The 22,186-nt window shown below is 36.3% G+C and overlaps 1 protein-coding gene across 5 annotated transcripts in view; it reads left to right on the plus strand.

Annotated features, from left to right (window-relative positions):
* Positions 1–22,186, plus strand: part of SYT1 (synaptotagmin 1) — a 364,659-nt gene that overhangs the window by 111,687 nt on the left and 230,786 nt on the right. For all 5 annotated transcript variants that reach the window (XM_074870647.1, XM_074870649.1, XM_074870645.1 and 2 more), the window contains one exon: positions 21,292–21,353. The gene's annotated coding sequence lies outside the window, so the exon portion shown is untranslated. The remainder of the gene's footprint in view (positions 1–21,291; positions 21,354–22,186) is intronic.

A 22,186-nucleotide genomic window follows, 5' to 3' on the forward strand; every position in this document is an offset into this window, starting at 1 on the left:
AACTGTAGAAATAAAAGATAATATAAATAACTGTTCCTCAACTGCCAACAGATTAAGAAATGCAGTTACATGAAGTCAGTACAGAGTCAAACTACAATATCTGTTCTCACTGCTTGGCTTGACAGAGAGCAAGTTGAACAGGATTCAGTAATTCTGAGATGGAAGGCAGTCAGCACTTCTTGTAAAGAGCTTTCAGGCTTTCAATTATGAAAATTATTCTTGTCTTTACCTCATTCTGTTCCTTCTTTCATGGCGATGAGTTGAAATCCTGGCCTGAAAAAACATTACAATTTCTGTGTTTGGCATCATAAGTCAAACTTTCTTTATGTACACCACAGTATATAGATAACAGCAAAGTATTAGCTAGGGCTAGAGTATAACTACACTATAAGATGCAGAAATGCTTAGCAAAAAATTGCTTTTATATTCTTGTAATCCAGTGTTGCCAGAATCAGAGGTTATATATTACAAGATCGGTGTTGTTAACTGTGTGCTAAAGTGAACCGTTTCTTCTTGTGTCCACTAGTTTTTCAATAAAACATTCATCACTTTTTACAATCTTGGAAGTAGAAATCCATATGATCATATCTGAAAGAATAAGCTAGAATATTAGGAAAACCTATTTTGTTTATGTATTTTGAATAAATTTTTGATTCATGTCCTTTTATTAAACAAATTCTTCAGAAAGGATATTCTAAGACTCCTAGATGGGAAGCAAGAACAGATATAAAGGCAAGTGCTCTTGAACTCAAGCAAATAAAATTGAGTGATACTTCGGGATTGCTTGAGACTAACGAATATGAACTGCACTTGATTTTAAGACATGTGATCCCACCATAGCCCTCAGTGAAAGACTGATTAATATGGAGCCTGCGTTGGGTTGTTCACTTTTCATTTTGAAGGTCCAGAGGCAAAAAATAATCATATTTCTTGATGGGTTTGATACTACTCCCTACCACATACGACATACTACAAAAAAAGAGAGAAATATTTGTATTGTCACTGTTACACAACATCAGTTTAATGTGAACATGACCTCTAACTCAAGAAGTATGTTCGCAGAATTAAACATACTCCATACTGTTAGTTCTGCCTCCCACATCCTCTTGTAGGCCTGCTCTGATCGCTCAGAATTGCACGTTGGTTATAATCTTTACTTCCAAGATAGATAGTAGTAGATGGCGCTAACAACATCAGTCTCAAAGTGCCATGTCTGCTAAAGGAATTGCATGCTTTCAGATAGTTGTGCTACCAGGGTGATAAATACTTGTTACTCATATAAAAATCTATCACTTCATTAAAAAAAAAAAAAAAAAAAATCCGTACATGATTTTGAGCTGTGATTTTCAAAAGGTCTGGTGGTTCAGGATGATTTTCTTTTCCATATCCAAATATAAACCAGCATTTTTTTCTGTAGGGGAAGGTTTCTTAATATTCTGAAGTCAGGCATTTTTAAATAATTTCAGAATAGAAAACCAAACTGTGAGAAATGCAAAATTATTTGTCGTCACTTGTGGTTACTGTATGGACAACTAAACCACTTGCAGGGATAAAAGTAAGTATGAACTACAAACATTTCTGGTTGTGTAGATTGACGTCACTGATGTGAAGTCTCAGTTATGAACTGGGATGCTGAAGCATCCATGCTTTTACACTGCAGTAGCTGAGACATACTTTCAGTAGTATAATCATAAGGAAAAAGTACTGGAACTAGAAATTGCCTCATTCTTGCTTAGTATTTGAAAACAACGAGTCAAAAAACCAGAGATCAGGAGGTCAAAGAGCAGGGGGAAAAATAACAGGAGAATTAAGCTGAAGGAAATAATTGGGAGAGGGGTTGGAAACTGGACAAAAAAGTCAAAAAGGACAACTGCATTTTGCAGCATTGTCAGGGGATGAAAACTAGACATAAAGTGATATGGAGTAGGTTAAGGAGTAAGAGTTTAAGAAGGATTTCACTTGGGAGCTGGAGAAAAGAAGGCAAATGAAAGAAGAAAAGAGAAGGTAGGAAGGAGATAGAAAAGACCCAGGGGGAAGGATGACTCCTGTTGAACTGATTCAAGAAATTGATATATCACATGACAGCAGAAGAGGTGGAGGTGAAGTGAAAACTATATATAAGTAGAAGGTGTGATATTCATTAGGCCTGGAAAATAATTGCCTCTCAGCCAGGACAGGGACTGAGTTGAAAGAGGACAGAACAGATTTGTAGTGAAAAAAATTGATTTGGTCCCAGCTTTTCACCCAAGGGCATTCAGACTGAACAGAAATAGGAAATGGAATTTGGAGGTTATAGGTCAGAAGAAGAATGGAGGAGGAGGAGGGGTTGCAAAATATATGTTCATTGAGCTGAAAATAGCTCTATGTTGTTTTAAAAGAAATCTCATATTTCATGAAATCCATCAGCTTTGTCCTGACCTCGAAACATAAATCTCTCATAAAAACTGACCTAGCAGAGAACTAACGGGCGATTTACTTTTTGCAGGGTACAAGATGTCCTTTCAGTTCCTGAGGAGTGTTGTCATGCTATCAACACATTCATCTAAAAGCATTTATTTTCAACAAAGTCAAAATAGAAATCACTTTCCAAGCTTCCTTTAAAAAAAAAATCAACCAAATTAACTAATTAAAACCAAAATAATCACTTTCTTCTATCACAATGTATACAAAGTTCTGTTTCTTAAAAATCAAGAAAATTAATAGCTAAAGAGAGCATAGATCTTTCATTTTTCTGTCATGAAACTGTACAATGTGCAAGGCTGAGTATCCAAGAAAATGGAAGGTCTCTGGGCAATTGATAGCAATGAAGAGGATGATTATTATCTCATAGAATGTATTCCTGCTGTGGCAGTGACTAAGAGTCTGTATTATGAACCAACCAACCTTGTTTGTACAAGGGGAGTGTACAAACACAAACCAAAAAGACGATCCTTACTTCCAACAGCTTTTCAGGTAATAGGTTAAATGCAAAACATTCCTCAGGCTTTAAGATTTATGGTACTTGTTATACAGTAGGTAGCTAGAGAACGAAAGCATACAAGATTGTCTAAAGTGATGTCTGCTTTCAAATAACAATACATTTTATCAACCTTCAATTTAAAAAAATTCTCATGGAATCAGTGTCAGTATTACAAACGTACTTTCATGGTATAGGAAAAGGCATGCTGGAAGAACGAGTTGAAGGAACCATTTTATATTAAATACATAATTTTTTTTCCTTAAACTTAATAAATGTTCTAGCTCTCCATGCAATAATTTTTACATCATTAAAGATTACTTTTTTTTCAGTATCAGTTTGCACAGCTCACCAAAAGACCCATTCGGATATCAAAATTAGTTATTTGAAATACTTTCCATGTATTTGAATATTTACACTTTTCATTACGGAATGTCTTTTTCTACTTAGAAAGGAATAAAAAATGACCTGATAGCAAAGCTAGCCTAATTTTTTTTGTCTTAAAAGAACTGATTTGCCAAATCTGATCATGCTAAGGATGAAATGTGTTTTAATGAATTTTAATATTCTCATTGGCTTCCCTGGTATAGGGTGAGCTTCTTTCACATTTGGAATCTCTCTTCTTTAATTCTAGAATAGAGGAACCATTTTAACTTCTTTTCATCTCTTTACCCAAATCATCAAGACAAAGGTGAAGTGGTAGCATATGGGAGATAAAAGGTATTTACTAGCAATGTGGTTCTATAGGGTTTCTTTAAATTTGGTTACTAGTGTAGAGTTAAGCGTTCATCTGTAGATGAAGAAGGGATTGATAGGTAGGTGTATATCCTTGAAGAGTCAACTTTAAGGGTAAAAGATGCAAGATATGTCTTGTATAAGAAGATATAAGAAGATTCAAATATAAGCGTATATACCTGTATTATTTATTTGTATTTTATAACTTAGGTTTTTATAACTTTGCTATTAATACATCAGATACTTTTGCTGATGTTAATTTCAGTGACCAAGAACTATGGATAGTTCTCAAATAAGGTAATATATCATTAGAGAAATAGATGAATGGAGATAATTTAGAGGTAAAGGACCACACAGAGCAGTTTGAGGGTATTGGAATCTGCCCTGTGATATATATTTTCTTTTTAAAAATATGCCCAAATTTAATTCTGATTGACTTGAGAAAGTGGAAAGCAAAGACTTTTTAAGAAAAGCACAGTTAATTTTTTTTCTTTCAAAAGATACTATTGTTTCTTTGAAACAGCAAGATTAATTGTTCCAGAACATTTTAAAATTTAACTTTTGACAACGGGATAATTTTTAGTTTTGGAGTTAGATGCTAGTTGAGATGAGTGTCTGCTTATAGTTTTAATATTTTGAAGAGAGAGAAAGCAAATCTCTAAGGTAATCTAAAAGCACTTCTTTTTATCTATATAATTATTAGAGACCCATGGCAAGATATTTTGTTCAATCGGAGATATCAAGGAGTATAGCCAAAAGTTAACAATGAAACTATATGGTAAGCTGAAGAGGTACATAACCTGTACTAACAAGGTGAACAGTAGGGTGTTCAGAGTCTCTGTAAGGAAGATCCAGGAGATGATCTGGCCTTTGTTGCATGCTAGTATTACGGGAATTCTAGCATTTGTTTGTTTCCCTTTTACTGACACTGGGAATGGAATTAATTTCAAGATGAGACAAAAAGCATGCAGAAACTAATATGTTTGTCTGATGTGAAAATTATGTCTGATGGTGCATGATAATAATACTTGAGACAGATCACCTGTTTCAGGGCATGCTCGGTCCACGTACTGAATTAAATTAACATGCAACCATCAAAAATCAGAACTGTAAGCATCCCTGAGTAGAACAACGAAGCAGAATTAAAATGCTGTGATTTTATGGTTTATTTATTGTCAGAAAGCATCTGGGCTTTTTCTACCAAATTTTACCATTATGTCTCTCTTCTAGCCTGAGTGTGAGTACTGTTCATTGTTTCAGTTATACAAACATATGTTAAGTACAGAAGTAGTCTCAGAGGTTTTCAAATGACTAAAAGTAGTTGAGTATGTGCTTAAGTGTCTTGCTGAGTGTCATCTCTCCACAAGCTATAGCTATTGTTTAGGGAATTTGGCATCTTGCAGGAAAATGCCTTCTGATCACATTAAACCGACTAAATATAAAGCAAATAGCTGTTTCTTGATCGGGAGGGGGGGACCATATCTGTTTAGAACTGAGCGGTGAATGAAGTTAACCTGCCAAACATAAAGCCAACAAACCAAACATTTAGTTTGCTAATTCCTTAAAAAATTAGGATGATTATTACCAAGGAAAAGGTCAGAGAGAGTCAGCGTGAATCACAGAGGAAGCTTTGGGATGCAGTGTTATGCCATATGAAAACTGCACAGACCAGTCTTACTCACTCATGGTTCAGTCTGGTGAAGTGTCCCAGGCCCTCTGATTTCCACTGAGCTGAAAAAAAGCTCACAAAAGCTACATGATCACTGTAGAAGGACAAAACTAATACAAACAGGTCCATTTTCCCTTCCACCCCACAAACAAGGTTGAAATCCTTCCTGCAGGGTTCTTGACCCAGTTGAACTAAACTTTGTTTTGTCTTGCCTTTTTAATCTTAAAATGGTACTTATCCTCCTTCAAGGGGAAATCCCAACAGGTTGGGGATCCCAATCCTTGACAGGTTTAGCGAGACTGCCATCTCCAGTGCAGGGCTACCTATTACCTTCAAGCAGAAAATGATGCCCAAGTTTGATTAGATCTAATTTGTGTTTCTCTGCATAGTATTGCTCATGGTTATACTCTTGATGCACAGGCAATAACTGACAGCTGATAATTTAATTTGTTTCTGTCTCCTTCCATATTTTAAATGAATTAGCCGCTTCTTTCTGGGTACTGTAATGGAAAAAAATAGGAAGCTATTATTTGTATTTATTATGTTAAATCAAAAAATTCAGACAAGTTTTCTGTTGATGTATGGAAGACTAGTGCAAGTCAAGTGCTGTTTTTAATAAACAGGCTTGTGGTGCAGAATATGCCAAATCAATATACTTAGTGGATTTCCAAAAGAGATGTCCCTGTACTCCTGCAGCACAACCTTTTGCCTTCTGCCAAGCTAGTTATCATTATCAATGACAATATTTTTCAATCTCTATTTTAGTTATATTGCTTAAGACTTCAGAAGGCGTCCAGGCAGAATAAATACCTAGAACCCTGTTAAAGAATTTCTCTCACTCAGTCTCTATGTGCCATATCCTGGCTGGAGCACACCACTTTCCTCTGTTATTCTTATGCCATAAATTATATAGTATTTGTTACGGTTGTTATTTCAGAATGGTACACTGACCTAACTGAAGGTTTTCACACAGCCTGGGCATCAAAGGCCTCACTGGTTTTGCACAGTGTGATCTAAATCTCTTACATGCTACCATGGAGGCATCTAAGTTGAGATTGTCTCCCCTCTTCCCTTGTGTAATTCAAGACTCTGTAGCCCAGTATCTTAGACATAGATGATCCTTTGACAATATATATTTTGTGGTGTAATGTCACATAACATTGTATTCTAAAGACTATACCTTTCTATGTATTTAGAAATGACAACAATTAAATTTTTATTGTGTTTATTCACACATTCAGTTTTATGCCCTTTACTGGTGTGACTGCACTGTGTTATCCAAAGTAAATATTTCTGCCTTGATCTTTCAATCATATACAGAATATAATTTGTCTGTCATATGTGTATGTATGGACTTTATCCAATTTGTTTGGTGCACTCTAGCTCGTAACCAAAAATCCCCAAATAAATCCAGAACAGTTACATGGAACAGGGTTGGAGCTTGATTTTCTAGGGGCACTTGGTAAGGAAGAGGGGGATGTATGTGTGAGTGGGTACAGCTTGACAAAGGCATACATGCTTACAAGACAGATACATGCCTATACATAAGGTAGTGTAATTTCATTTAGGGCTACTGAATAAAAAGTCCTTATCTTAGTATTTTAATTATGTAACACAGGAAGTGCAACTGGAAAAAAAAAAAAAGAAGAAAAAAAATTCTTTGTGAGAGTGAAACATGGAACAGTAAACAATTCAGAATTGTTACTGAATTCACTTTATTATGTTTAAGCAATCCAGCAAATACTGTCAACTGCCAGAAAATACTGTTAACAGTCTTGCAGTCCTTTGGCCCTGTACTACTTTGTCTTTGTTTAAACCACTCTATTTAAGAGTACATATACTTTTTGGTTGAATAATTCCTATGCTGGTGAAGAGGTACTACTTTGGGATTTAGTAGTATAAATATAGTATTAATAGTAGTGGCAGGTGAATCACGTTAAATATATTATCAAACATGTTTCTTTGTAATACAGCCTTGCCCAGAGATTCAAAATGTGACAAGCCCTCTACAGATAAATAGTGAGAGGCACTTCTAGCTTCAAAGAATTTTATAAAACAAGATGGTGAAAAAAATTGAGAGGGATAAAAATTTTCCTGTTTATAATGCCTTATAAAAGCAATCTTAAGGCATTAGAGCCAAAGGAGAACTTAGACCATCCTGTAATTTAATTCTGGATATCAAAGTCCCGGAAGTGCAAACATTCAGTTCCCATGGCAAACAGATTAGTAATGCAAAGGTAAAATATTTATAAACACTCAGGGTTGTCTTGATTCTCTCCTACTGAAGTTAGTGTTTTTATAGACATAAGCTAGGACCCAGTCCTATACTCTGATCCTTACAAGTACTGTACGAAACTTAAAAGTGTTTACTCAAAATACTACAGACTTCAGTCCTCCAAGCTCCTTCATGAGTTGGATATTACTGTCCTCGCATTATTAGTAGGGAAACTGAACAGTGACATAAACATGGTCAGAGACCAATCCAGGATTACAGCTCTAGAATTCTTGACTTCTAACCCTGCATTAGCTCCAATAATTCCACTCACCTCGACAATACCTTGGTGTATTCACTGAGGGGAAAGGTGGAAACAATAAAAAAAATATTTATTTCAACTAGTTCTCAGTTCAACTAATATAAGATGATTTCAGCTACCTACTTCATCATGCTTTTCCTAGTCCATCTTTAAATTTCACTCATAGCTGAACTTTACTATTTCCCTTAAAATACTTTAGAGCAAAAGAAAGGTTTTTTGGTGTCCAGCCAGCGCTTTCTTTCCCTGTCCTATGCTGTTATGCTTGCTTACGGTGCTGGTCATATGCCAAATACCGTCCAAACTTCAATCTTTCAGATACTTCCTACTCTCTATTCAGCTTTTTTTTAAACAGTACCTGTCTGCCTGCCTTATTTCTTCAAAAATTTACCTTTTGGGGGTCCTCTTTGCTTTTCTTAACATTTTCAGTGATCTGTTCGAATGTTTTACTATTTATATTTTCAAAGCAAAAAATGAAATCAGATGTATTTTTTCAACAGGCCAAGATAAGGGTATTATCTGTAATATGTATGGAAGACAGCAGTTGAAAGACCAAACATCACATTGATCTGTTTTGTTGTTACATCTCATTGTAAACTCATATTTAGGAGAGAACACTCGGTAAATTACAAGACAGTCTATCTGGATTTTGTGTCAAGCAAGAATTACTTTGCAGTGAGGGTAACTTCTCTGCTGCTTTTTTACCTATTCTTAGGGATGTTGTAAGATTCAGTATAAAAGTACTTTAAAGAAGTTTCTTACTGTATGCTCAAAGGAACTGTTTAGGTGCAAAGAACAGCAATTATCAACTCTGTTTTCTGCCCATTTTAGCTTAAGGAGAAGGTGGAGAAGAAGGAGAGGAAGCATGTCAGGAAGGAGCAGATGAAATCAGGGCCAGGGAAGGAGGCATTTGATTTCTTTGTTATTTTATCTTCTCTCTGACTCTTACTGGTTTCTAATCTTATAAAGATGTACTGTCTCGAATTTTCTGATATATGGACTGAGTTTTAAGAAAAGAGTTAACAGAGGCATTTGATTTATTAATGTATATCCGTGTACCTGAATGCACCCCTAATGTTCCTGGTTTAAGCTGTCAGGTTGTTCTGTTCATAAAGCAACATTTCACATCGCATCTTAAAATCTCCATGTATCACAGAGCTTTGCTGAAGAATAACCCTGCTGTGGATTGTGTTACTGTATTCTAGGGGAATTAATTTTGCCCAAGAGCCCACACTTCAGTTATTCTTGAGACAGGACTGTAACCTTATAGGCAAAATGCTGATTTTTGTCAAGAGGAAAAGAAACTAACAGTCAGCTTTGCCAGAGTATGTTGAACATGCGTATTTAATGTCACTGCAAAGCATAGATTAGAAAATTGTCTGCATACTTCGTAAGTGATAGTAGAAATTGTTTAAAGCAATTGATTGTACCCTATGCAAGGAAGTATTTATGGTCATTACATTAATGCCAAAAAGCACCTGTCAGCTTCATAAAAGGCATCTGCTGATTTGTTGACAGGCAATTTCAAGTTCTGTTTTTACAGAAACTCATATTAAGGATTTCCTTGAACTAGATGATCTTTAACAGATATTGCTTTTTTGCCAGATGCTGAAATGCAATTTTAGATACATCATGTGGTGTTTCTTTGATTTGTTTAAAATCCATGCTGAGAGATGCTGAAACAATCATTCTGTGTAGCGATGTCTGTTATGCTGTCCCTTCCTATCCATGAATGCCGTTATGGTCTCATCTGACTGTTTAGCAAAACTACATTTACATGCACCTTCCTACTTCTTATATCTGCTTTGTTTAAAAAATAATAATCTTAAAATGTGTTTAGTCGGACCTGCTAAATTCTGCATTGGATCATTCAGCAGAGAACTTCAGTGTTTCAGTGTTAAGCAGCTTTCCTCTTTTGGGATTGCTGTGAGATCTGTGACGTTATAGCAGTTTGATATAAAAAAAAAAAAAGGAAGGGAAATAAATCCCCCTCTAGAGCTAGACTGACTTCAGAATTGAGGGTAGAACTGCAGAAACTGGACAAAGGGACTAGAATAAATCTCATAACCTAACTGCAGTGTTGCTCCCTTGAATTAGTCTACGTAAGTTTGCCTTCTCTAGGCCCCTCCTTAAATGTCTAATACAGCCTGTTTTAAGAATATGTTGCAGCATTAGGTGTTCAGTGGCCAGGCTTGCTTTGTCAGTTAGAAAAACAGATGAGGCACATTTTGGATAATGATGTTCTATGTTGATGTAGAGTGTGGCCCTGCCTCAAGATGATTCAGGCATTTGTTATGTTTTCTAACTTTCTCATCTTCTGGGCCATGGGTAGTACAGATTGCTTTTGTTTTATAGTCTTAGCTAATGTGTTTGCAAATTGCAGTGAAAGAATCTCAGAAAATTACGCTATACATCAGCTGAGACAGAACAAATGGTTTTTCCCTTCAAACTGCTCCAGTGTTCTATTTGAGTGCAAATCTGTAGTTTTTATGAAGTGGCTAAAGTTTGGTCTGAATAAGCTATATTTCAGAGAATCTAATAATCAAAAATTAAACAGGTTTCCTCAAGATGGATAGGAAGATTAAATTAAAGGGTGGTTTACGTTAACATTTGGCTCTACAAAGAGGGAGAAATATTGCTAAGTGGAATACTTAGCTTCGTCAGCAAAAGTAGCCCAATTAAAATATTTGCCATATGGGTTTTTTAGGGATTTCAAATAGACCTTTCTTGAATTTTCCTTGATTCAGACATGCTAACATTAAATGTGACACATGAGATGGTAATTACAAGGTAATTATTTGGTTTTCACTAAATAGCATTTCCATTAGATTCGTTCTGGCAATATCTAGCTGAGGAAGTTGATTTTATAGCCAAGTACAATATCAAGATGTCCTTTCTTTACTCAACTATGTAAGGAACAATAATGATAACTACTTCTTTTAATGTTCCTAGCCATCTGTACCTCAACACACTGCAATGTCTGGTATGCTACTTTTTGATTAGGCTATCAGATTTGCTGGATGTGGACTTGATGCTTCCTTTTTTCCTTTCATGTAGAATTGCAAAACCACCACTTGTCTTTTATCCTGCTTTTAATAATAATATATTTGCATGTAATCTGCAAGGATTGGCTGTTAAACTCTTCTATCACAGCCCAGGGTGACACCTGTGATTAAAAGGTCTGCCTGAATTCCCCTGTCTCTAGGTTTTTACTTGTAGTTTCAAGATGAAAAAAGTCATGATGCTTCAGAGTTTCATCTCTAGGATTGCAGAATCAGATGCATTTGTTGGGCACGTGCACATACTGTGTAAATAAATGTTTTAAGATACTGAGGTGATATTTCTAGATGATGTTATAAATTTATGAATTTAGACCAAAATCCCAGCAGCAATAAGCTATTTAAAACTTCTACTGTGCTTCCATAAGTGTGGAGATGGAATGTACTTCAGATGCCAGCCCTACCTAATTTGTTGACCAGGGAAGGAAGCCAAGGTGGCCAGATAGTATGTTACTATGTGCCACTAACTATGGAAAATAGCATGACTTAGCCACATTACACTGAGACATCACCTGTGCTTGGTTAAGAGCTCAGATAACTAAATTCTCTCTCTTGCACAGCCAGCTAGGCTGATGACCATTTATCTCAGGGGTATGAGACATTTCTGCTGAACTGTGCAGCTGCTGCTGAGTTGACTTTGCATCTTCGAAGAGTCAAGGTAGCATTTGCAACAGTGGCTACTTACATACCCACCCAGTACTTTTCACAGGCTGTTGTCATTTGTCACTCAAAGTTCACTTTTGTCATTTAGGTTATGTTTCTTCATCAAGTTGTAGCCTGACTGTAAACTCCAGTTTGCATTGCTGTTGACATTCATGGATTTTATACCCAGACAATATTTTTGTCTACTATTTTTTTGTTTGGTGTGGTTTATTTGTTGCTGTCTGTGTGATTGCTCCTCTGTGTCTAAGCAAAAGGAAAAACACTGAAAAACCAGAAAGATCTACTGACTGGTGATCTCATTATTTGTGTTTGAGGACCAATGATACTGATCAGCACATCTTGTTTTTACTTCTGTAACGGCACTAGATACTGCCCCTTCCAGGAGACACTGCTGTCTGCTACACTGACAGTCACTGAAAAAATAATTTCTGGACAGTACTAAATAAGAAAGACACTAGACAGTGTCAGAAGTAGACTGTGACAAATGTGAATATAACAGTTTTACAAAAGCTGGTCTGTTCAGTTCTCTCATTTTCAGGGGCATTTCTACAATCCTGTTATTTTCATGCTAATCCATCTTTTTTTTTTGTTTGTTTCTTTAGATCTTTGTACTATACAAGCATAACTTATCAAAATTCAGTTTTTAACAATTGCTTAAGGTTTTTTTGACTAACTGTGAGGAGGGCTAATATTCTAATATGCTGAGGAAGACAAAGAACATGGTACAGGATTAATTCATATTTTCCAACGGACTTTGTGATGATTATACAACAGGCTCATAATAGTAATCCATTCTTGTGACAAATGTATGAAAGACAGAAATAGCACAGTTAATTTTTGAACATAAATAATTAGAAGGCTGCAAACTTTTTTTGATTTTTAACTAATTGCTCATGATTTTGTCATCCTAATTGTCTAGCCATAAGGTTGTAAAGTATTTCTACTGATGATGGTATAACTGTTTGCTTGCTTTCTTACGATAAACTTAATTCAATGCTAAACCATGGTAGAGTGTTTATAAACATTTTTTTGTAAATGAATTAATAAAGTATTACATGTTGTAACTGGAAAGAAATATTGAAAATTTTCAAGTATGCATACTTTATTTAGTGATCCTGTTATTAATAAATTCTAGTACCAGTACAAAAGATCAAAAGATTAAGAATCAAAAAGATTCTTAATTCTTTGTTGCCGCTGACCACAGAAAGATACAATGCATCATCTTCTTGTAAAGAAACATCATTTAAGTTGATGACTTTTCAGTCTCTTAATAGTTTAAAATGTGGTTCAACAGAAAGGGAAAACCAACTGTGACCATAAGAGTAGTGAAATTTCACATGAAGATTAAAAACAGTAGTCTTGGGATATGAAGCCCCCAGGTAATTACAGAAAGGTGAAAGGGAGCAAAGAGCTGTAGGTGTAGGACAAAGGATGTTACATGGTGAACGCAGAGCAAGCAACATTAAAATGAATGTGAAAAATCATGGATAGCAGCTTCGGAAATTGATGTACCTGTTTTTATAGGATTTGTTCTCTGCTTGCCAGAAATCCAAGCACTAAGTAGGCTGTTACTTCTTGGATTAGTAAAGGAGGGGGTAGGCAGTAACTTGGTTTTTGTCTGTATTTGGACTTGGTAGACTTTCATATTTCTTCTTAACAATTTTCTTTAGGAGAATTAAAATGGCAGCATGAATAAAACTTAAGAGTATATGAGAGAAAGTGAGGGCTAACATTATACCAACAGTGAATTATCCATTATCTTTTAGCATACATATCCAGAATGAATGAACTTCAGAATACAAGTCTGTTTAGGATTTTCTCTGATTCTCAAAAGTTGTCTTTGAAGGGATGCATTTAAATGGCCAGCAAATATTCAAGTTGTTGCCACTGTAAGTCTCTTTAGGGTAATATAGGAAGGTTATTAGAACAACTCATCCATAGATAACATTGCTTAATCTGATGAGGTGCTGATATTCAGTATCAGGTTTTATGGGTGAATTGCTTGCCCATATTAGTGCATTTTTGTAAAGTAGAATTGAGAAATAAAAAACCCTCACGCCAAACTTACAGAACAAAAAGATCAACAGATTTATGTAACATATAATCACTTCCTGCAGTGGATATTGCAGCAGGTGCTTTTGTCCTGTGATAAAAGCAATTAAATTTTGAATCTCCAAACACTGGAATGCAGCTGAGAGTGTACTGAAGGTACTGGAGTTCTTCAGAGTGTTTACAGTTAGATGGCTTGTGTTAGTTCCATAAAATACACCAGCTATTAATGTAAAGATCTATGTTATCTTTCTAGGAAGGATTTGGGAGACTGATTAAAAACCTTCACTGTGCTTCTAAGTACATCTTGGTCTATAGCTGTAACAAGCAACCTAAATATGACTTCTGAAACCAATTTTGCTAGGAACTATTTTCTTATTATTTCATATAATCCAAGAAATCTAGTCTAAATAGTGTTATGAAGCAACTCATGGAGAACTGGATTTCTTTTTTCTAAAATGACTCAGAAAATAATGGTAGGTCTATCTTTTTGTCTAGGAAAGCCTGAAAATATTTGGAATTCAATTAGATGAAATGTCATGTCAGGAGAGCTGGTTGTTTCAGCTGAACCCTTGAAAACTTTCACTTAGGAAAACAAAGTTACACTTGGATGTGTAAAGTTTTTAGGGGTTTTTACTTCTAATAAATGTTAGTAGTATTCTCATGTCTTCATATGTGCAAATGGAAATATGTAGTCTTCATGTAAAGTTTGAAAACTCTACTGTTTTCTAAGAAAATATCTGAGACATGACCAGCAATCACAAAGCAGCAATGGCAATCTATGCACTGTGAAGATTCTTCCCAGAGCAGCTCCACAGTTATTACATGACAGATGCAGCAAAGTGATTGAAGTGTGCCTATATAGTGTGAACACATCCAACTTGTCTACTTTAATGGTCTATCATATACAAAGATTTCCTGGGAGTCTGTGTCACATTTGGTGTACATCCACATCTCTGGCACATCTGACATCCCATTTATACAGCAGGATTACAGTAGTTTCACTGTGAAATGGCTGTTAGTAGAGGAAGAGCCATATATTGTCCTGGATAGATAGTGGGGGGAACACTAGTGCTGCCTGAAATTCTGATAATCCTTTGGCATTCCTGCATATGGCCAAGAGTTGTCATAAGAGCATAAACTCAAGTTGATTCAGATACCAATTTGTGACTGTATTGTCACTGGCTGTATTATCACCGTTAATAGGTTTTCTTTCATGAAAAATGAATCTTTTAATGGCCACTGATTCATATGATTGTTTATTGATTGTGAAGTTGTGATACTGACCTAAGTGTGGTTGATTGAAATATCAGAGTGGATGGCTCTTTTAACATCAAGCCAAGCGTAAGGATAAAGCACAAGCTGGAAAAGACTGCTGATGAGCAGCAGGCGATCTGAATCCATCAGGACGGAGAACCAAAGAGGGCAGTAAGGCATGTTCTGGGCAGTGCTAGTGGGAAAACCAGTAGCTGAGAATGTGAGAAGCATCACACATCTGGGAGAGAGATGCAGGGGCACTTGAGAAGCAGCTAGCACTTACTGTGGGTTAGTAGCTACTCTTTAGCCTGTGTATGAGTTATGTGTGGCAGAAACACAGTATGTCAGATGGAGGTGTGGAGTACAAGCAAGAAAAGACTAGCCAGTTTCCTATGGAAAAATGATCGCAGAGCCTCCATGGAGTTGAAACCCTTGGATCTTTAATCTACTAAGAACTGAAATTTTGAGGAAGCCATGGGTGAGCAGCATCTTTGAACATTAGGCAGCAGGTAACTAAAAACAAGTGAACATAGGCCAAAAAAAGCAGCTTCATTGCTAGTATTGTAAAAAGTATTCCCAGAGACAAATTCTGCAATAAGCAGAGTCCTTCGCTAAGTAGAGAAATCCCTAGAGCTGAAAGGTGTTTACAACTTTAACCACATGTGTCACAGGGTGGGGAGGGCGAGCCACAGACTGAATGAGCAGAGGAAGCAGGGTCAAAATGCTGTTTTTACCACTAGTGGCCACAGTGACACTGCATGTGTGTTCTGCTAATTTGTAGGCTGAAATATTTAAATATTGTATGTCAAGACCTAAAAAAAGCCTGCAGTCTAGTTAATATCTGTAAGCTTAAATGGCTGTCCAAATGGCGGCTCCCCTGTGTAGCTACTCTGTCTTTACATACTGTGCTGAATAAATGCTCATGTGTATGGATGAGGATGGGAAAATTTCTCCTGCCCTACCAAGAAGTGTGTGGTACAACCAGTATCTTTTCTTTTTCATTTTGTTGCTCTCAATTTCTCCCTTGTCTTAAAAAAATTGCTCCTTATCTTTGTTTATCTTTTCTATTTCATATCCTGTTCCAATAGTTGTTTCCTTTCCCTGGAAGACCAGCAGCATGCATCCATATTTATCCATTTCCACAGACGAGTAAGTTTTCCTCCTAGTTTTGAGAGGACAAGCTCTTACAGGTAGAAGTTCACCATCTCTCTTCTCTGTACACTGATACCTAATGGCAGGCACACATCTGAGAATTTTTTTTTTTTTAAAGCCTTAGGTTGTCTTAAAACCCTCTTAGACTGTTGCAGTCCAAAATGTGAGAGCTGATGGGAATATTTCTGTGTGCTACTCACTGTGTTAATCACATTCTCTAGTCTGAGAGGCTTTCCAGAACAGGGGGTCCATAGAAGAGCTTAGCTTTCCTACCACTATTTATTTCTTTATCAGACTTCTAATGAAATTTGCAATAAAGATGAAAATAAGTACTTTTTTTTTTCTGGTTTGCTTATTTGCTAGAGAACTTTTTATTCTGGATTTTGATTTACAGAATGGCAAAGACTACTGAGCCTCCTTTCATTCATTATTCTGCTGCAACTCACTTGTTTGTGCACAATCACCTCTACCATGATATGTGTACCTCTTTATCAAATAATACGTATATTGGTTTTTACTCTTCTGTACTGTTCTCCATCATTTTTTACTAGCAAGGAGGCGGGGTGATGGGTGTAAGGGGAAGAATGCTGTCATCTAATGCATGATAATTTAGAGGAGTACTATTTAGGCGGGTTTTTTTGTGGAGGTGTATTTAAAATTCGTTTCTGTTTTGCTATATTACAGGTCTGAATTCAGTCAGTAATGACCTCAATAGTGCCTGTTTTAATGTAATCCCTGCTTGCTGACTGCTGTTCCAAGAATAAAAATTTAAGCCAAAAGATTTAATGAAATCCTTTGGGATTAGTGCTCACTGGGCTGGGGAAATTGCATATCAACCTTTTCTCTGTACTCTAACCATACGGTTTGGTATTTGAATAGGAGGGTGTCCAAGAGAGACAACTCTGAGTTCATCAATAATTTACATTTTTGTTAGTTACAAACCTGGTATTTGGGATTCTGTTGCCATAGCAATCCATCTGGGCCTGAACGGATAGTGTTTTAAGTGGTGGTTGTATAGGGATTCACAGTGTGTGCTTTAAATCCCTTCTAAACTAATCCCCAGATCTGTTCTGTGACTTATTTGAGGCTTTGACAAAATCAATGTTACTCACAATAAAAAGTTTATGCTGGGAAAATTAAGCCCATAAAACATTAGAATATGCATATGATTATGGAATGTAAAGTTCATAATGTATGACAATTTCTGTTTCAGTATGTGAAGCAATTAATAAATGCCCACTCCATTTTTTTCAAAATACACTTAATTTGTTGCACATTATGCAACTAGAAATTATCCAGACTCTGTACTGATTATTAGCTAATTTAAACTTCATAATCGAATGCTAGCCTCATTTTCCCAGATGTCAGTTCTATGTTTTACAGGGTGTCAGTCTATTCATAATACTGTATAAATTCCACTTTCAATTAATATAATTTTCTCTCTTATAAATAATTCTAAATCAGCAAAAAAAATTTGAAATTCCCTTTTTCATTTCTAACACTACTGGTGTTGGGTTTTGAGGCTGTGCTTCTAAATTCAGTAGGCTAAACACCAGTTGCTTTTTGTTCGAAGTTTCATTTATATTTTCGCATTTTGCCACCCAAAATTTCAAAATGGTTTATTCAAAACCTCCCAGATATGCCACATAAAGGGATGTTCTCAGGTTTGAAAGATGATCAATAAACTCCACTAAGTTTCAGCTCTGTCAAAACCAAAACCCTCCTGAAACTGATTTCCAGAGCTGTTAGTTCTTCATAACAAAAATGTCCAGTTGTGCTCTCAAACTGTTGCTAAACCATAATGACGATGTATTAGCAACTCTGTATTACTCCAGAGTATAGAGATTTAGTTTGCAAAATTATTCCTCAATGTTTGAAAGGAGAGAAAAATATTCAAATAAAAGCCATATGGTCTACTACTGAGTTTTTAGCCCATAATCCTAAACAGACGAAAATTGTTTCTTCATGGAGTTTCTAAAAGATCACACAGTCCTTCCTGACTGTAAAAATAGTAATAGGATAAAGAAACTGCAGATGGCCTAAGAGATCTTGAGAAATCTTTAATTACCATGCAACTTGCCTTTTCTCTTTCATATTAGAGTTCACAATGAATAGTGAAGCATGTAATAGAAGGGGCTTATTTTTGCCATGATTCTGTGATGCTAAAAACATTCTTTGTCACCTGTAATAAATGTAAATTACTGTTTCTATATGAGTTAAAAAAGAGTTTTCTGAGGAAAACTGCAAAAAATCCCTTCCTTGCGGTGGAGTAGGGTTTCATTTCATGAACAAAGATATGCATGTATATTCTTAAATTCAGTGTGGCTGACTGAACTTGGTTTATTTTAGTAATCCAGTTACTCCAGCTTAATGGGACTATTTCCATAATTGGTTACCACTAAAGGTAACTGGGAACAGAGATCTTAGAATTAACTAAAAAAGGCTTCGTTTTGATTGCTTTTGCATGTCCTTATGACTAACTGAAGTAAAAGTTGCAGATCATCTACATGATTATTTACCCTAAAATTACATGCCCTAAAGTATGTTCTGTAGATACCATTTGTTAAATATAGATTAAACTTCAAAGGGATATTACAGGATGTATTCAGGCATATCAGAATGCGTTTCTGTTGATATTTCCAATGGTTTCATTAGGAAAAGTCTTCCCTTACAAATATTATTGAAATGAAAACAGAGCCTTGAAAGATACTAGAGGTATGACAGATGCTATTTGTAGCTCTGGAAATATAGTTGTCACTGCAGGGGATCTCCTGCACTGAAGACCCACAGGAGTCCATACCAAGGGTGAATGAATTAATCTTCCAACACATCTCATAAAAAATAGCCTGTGTTTAATAGTAAAGAGAAACACAGTTGAATTTCTCTGGTAATTTTTTTGATCTTTCTCTAGAAATGCAAATCTTTCCTGTTTATTTCTCTCTATATATTTTAGCTCTGCAATCCTTGCAAAGAGTACTGGTATTTAGTCTCCTTGATAACTGTTGATTTTTATTGATTGGGTTTTACTTATTTATTCCAGTTCTGCATTACATTTTTCATCTGTTTTGGAAACTCCGTCTGTCAACTTCAAGGGAGCAGGCAGGCTGAATCTGCACTTAATGAAGCGCCACACTTATTCATGGTTTTGCTTAAATTTGCTTCTCTAGCACATAACCTGTATTTTTGTTCAGTTATTTCTAGTTAGAACTCAAGTAAACATCTGTCTTTCCTTTCCATTTTCTGTCTTTGCAGCAGGAGGAAATAGTTAATCTTCTGAAAGGCTCAGTAATAATAAGACACAGCTTGACACAGACAGCTTAGAGAAACAGGGGAAGATTGAGACAGTGTACCACAGAGCAGGTGTGACTCTGTGTGTTAATTTCTCTAAGGCACTTTCAGTTACCTCTACTCAAATGCAAGATGTACACAGAGACCTGAACCAAAACCCTGCCTCTGAACCCTGGGAGAAGGTTGGGATTAGAGCTTTTAATGAAACCTGTTTCTGAGTGTGTCTGAATTTTAAATCCCTTGGTTTGGGAGGGCTTGAATGACAGTGAGAGACAAAGTTTTGGTTGAATCTGTTCTATATGTATTTAAGTACTGTAGTTCAGATTAGGTCTGTCATGGCCTGTATCAGAATATTTTATACAGCTAATAAGGCGCACCAAGCTATGTAAGGCCTGCTAAGACTATTGCCGGATGCATTATAAACTCCGGGAGAGAAATTAGTTGATCCCACAGCTGTGTTTTACACCAACATCCGAATTATTTTACCCTTTCGAATAAGGGTTTTATATCATCATCTGGCTAACTTTGCATTGTTCAAGAGCTCCACAACGCCTCACTGATGTCTAGGACATAATGCAATAGACTGTTAGATAGAAAACCTAATCCCTACAGTTCAAAAAAGCTTAAAACTTAATAACAACATAATATTGTATGCTTCAGACTCACAGACTGTATAGCCCTCATCTCCAAACAGCTGTTAGTTGTTGCCTAACAGGTTTCTTCAGTAGACTGACATGCAAGTGAGTGATTTCTGGAATAATCATAGATATTGACAGAACTATACAGAAGGCAATATTAATTTTTTACTAAAATAATCAGATTTTTTTAATCAGTTATGTTCTGAATCCTTTATTATTTGATGGTATAAGATGGTTAAAGATGGTAGCCTGGTTAATTTAGAGTGAGATGCTGGATGGAATTGTGATTTGCCTTTTTTAAAGACCAGAGCAGGGGTTGATGTGATATAGTTTGACAACTTCAGATAACAGCAGTTCTGTTTTCCACTGACAAAGTTGATGTAAAATTAAAAATACATTTACCTATCTTGATAATAGTGCATTTGGCTCCCTTTTTTGACTGCATCAAAACTGGTCACCTTCGCATTTAAGTGCCTTCACAGCTTGATCCTACCTAATTTTTCATGTGAATGTTGCCCTTATTGCAACCCTTATTGCCCATCAGTCCCAATTTTCTCCCTTCTCTCATGCAACCTTTATTCATGAAAATTGTTAATAGTAAAAATCTGCAAAGCCAGTATGCTGTGTTCCTTCAAATCCTGCCTTAGAACTCACCTCTGTTGTGATACCTGTGAACTGCCCAAGAAAGGCTAAGCAGCTGGTGTGCTGTGATCAGTGCTTATTATGCTAATTGTCTGCACGAAACAGTGGGAGTAAGGCATCAAACACCTCTCTGCAGCGTGTTCTGCTTTCCTCCAGAAGCGGTGGGGGAGGCTGTGGCTGTCATTGGAGGTACACACTTTGGTACACATTGTTTCTTCCTTAACTCCTCAGTGTGATGGGGTAATCTAGCCAGGATCCGATACAACACGAGATTTTTATTTTGAGCAGAGGATTGCCAGCCTCACAGGTGCGAGAGCCTGTCACCTTCCCTGAACTGGGGAGAGCTGCAAGTGCCCCGATGCAATTCAGATGCCCAGAATTTGATACGAGGTTTCAAAAGAGATTTGTCCCTTGAACCTCTGTATTTCCCATCTCTTGCTGCTATCGTAGTGCCTAAGACTGGAAACTTTGCCTTTTAAGGAAAAGGAGCAATGTGGATTTTCTCTTCTGGATGCTTTCACAAAAACCCAAGGCTTTAAATCTTGAAGTAAGCCAAAACTATATATGAAAATGGTAAACTTCTATGACACAAATGAAACTAGGTAATTAATTTTATGTAGATGATAAATGCATGTATTTGTTTTTCTTACAGAAACGTGGAGTCCTGAATAAACAAAGAGAAGAGAGTTAAGCACATAGTCTGTGTTGTGGACAGTAAGTGACTGAATTACGTACTCTGAAGCTAAACGCTAATTGTACTTCCATTTTTTTGGTATTTCTTCTTATTCGCCGTTCTTTTAACAAGTGTAAGAAATCAATGCAGTGAACATTTCTGCCTTTATCCAACTCAGTTTCATTTCACGGGGGTAGACTTTGATTAATCCTGTAATCATTTTAGGTAAGAGGCCCAGATAATCCAGCAGTGTGTCTTTATCACTGCCCACACTGAAATTACTGCCGCTGCCTTCTCAGTAAAAGTGAATTGTAATACTAGAATTTACCAAGCTAAAAATAATATTACACTGACATTTGCTCACACCCGAAATCTTGCAGAAGAACACTTAGTTTTATCAGTGTAGTCAGATCCGGTTAGCTGGGACATGAGTAGGAGAGCTTTATGGGTTTGTGTCAACCACTTAATCACTAATTGTTCTGCACTGCCCTGGTCAGGGTTGTGCTGTTCACTGAACAGTATGACCAATCACAGTACAAGCTGCACTGGCCTTCGATAACTACAGCTTTATAAAACATCAAGTAATTAAGATTACTCGCTGAGACAAGAAAATGAGCCATGGTTGTGTTGTGGATTATATTATTGATGTTTTCCTTTGAAAAAAATCTGAGACAGCTGGTGAAGTACCAGTCATGGTACAGTAGAGAACAGACACTGCTTTTATTGTCAATCCTAAGTAGTATGCCCTGGGAAACGTAGCAGGTTATATGGGTGTACTATGTTACAAAGGTAACAATAAAAGGTGGCAATATCATTTGAGAACCAAAGCAAGTGAACGTGTGTTAAGGCATTTCTGTTAACAGTTCCAACAAAA

This window comes from Strix uralensis, chromosome 5 (genome assembly GCF_047716275.1).
Source record: "Strix uralensis isolate ZFMK-TIS-50842 chromosome 5, bStrUra1, whole genome shotgun sequence".
NCBI classification, from domain to species: Eukaryota; Metazoa; Chordata; class Aves; order Strigiformes; family Strigidae; genus Strix; species Strix uralensis.